Below are 1,286 nucleotides of genomic sequence, written 5' to 3'. Positions count from 1 at the left end.
TTCACACAGTATAAAATAAATGTAATGATATAGCTTTCGTATGAAAAGAAAAAGATTGATTAATTATGAATATGCATACCGTTTAAAAACGCATAATAGTGTGATAGCAAAACCGTATCCTCTCCCAAAGGTTTACAAACCAGACTTGGAAACTGATTGCTTCTTTTGATAGTTCTCCAAGTTAAAACTTTTGGAAATGTATTCCAAACGTTTTAAAATACGTTTCTATCGACACTAGTTTATTACGTAATCCTCTCACGTAAATTGATTTATCGTGAGGAAAGCGTATCTTCGTTTTTCGAATATTCGGTTCAGAATAGTGTGGGGAATAAGCAGAACAGATGTTACAATTTCATGGTTATTTTTAACTTCGCTTATAGGACGAGCTCTTGAAGCAGGTGATCTGAACCTAAAACGAAGAGAAGGCTCGGCAAAAGGAGAAGACCTGACCGGTGAACCCGGAGAGTAAGGTCTGGTAGGAGAAAAACATATTTCAGGAGAATAAGAAGTCCTGAAATAAGAAACATCAGGAATGGGTTCACCATTAGGTTAGAAATCGAATTGTTAACTCAGTTATACAAGAAGAAACAGAAGATACAACATTTTGATTTAATATATTTTTGCACGTTTTTACATATTTCAGTTTTCATTTTCGGCACCTTTTTCTCTTCAGTGTATTCTCACTTTAATAGCACTATTTCTTCAAATGGAATTATAGTTTTATGTGTAGTAGGTCAAAGGAAGATTATCACATTTCTCCCAGTTATAATGTATAAACCCTTCATTATGAGCAAATGTTCCGGAACCCCAAAGTAAACGAAATACGCACAAAAAAGAAATTTTTGAAGGCATTCAAATTAACACAGAATAGTTTGAAATTAGCTATTAGTTTTTTGGAATTCTGTAGAAACCGGACGATGAGGAAATTACGTCATCGATAAAATATATCTCAAGAGAAACTGAAATATTGCAACAAATGCTGGAACAAAACATTTTAATTCGTTATACAGTCAAACCTCGTTTAACGCAATACTCGTTTATTGCAAGCCAAGATACGTAATTTAAAGTCATAATTTCTTTCTTACAATATTTATTTTGTTACGTGATACGAGATCAGCTCCTGAAAGTACATGCTTCTTGAAATAAATACACCCTTTGCTTCTGATGATAGCCAGGTATTGTCTTCTCCTCAAAGACGATGTGTTAACGTCAGTAAACTAATCTGACGAAACGTCGCAAAATAATCCCCACGGTGCATATCGGGTCACTCTGATTCTAGCGGTAGA

This window comes from Belonocnema kinseyi, chromosome 4 (genome assembly GCF_010883055.1).
Source record: "Belonocnema kinseyi isolate 2016_QV_RU_SX_M_011 chromosome 4, B_treatae_v1, whole genome shotgun sequence".
NCBI lineage: Eukaryota > Metazoa > Arthropoda > Insecta > Hymenoptera > Cynipidae > Belonocnema > Belonocnema kinseyi.
This window is presented reverse-complemented; position numbering follows the sequence as displayed.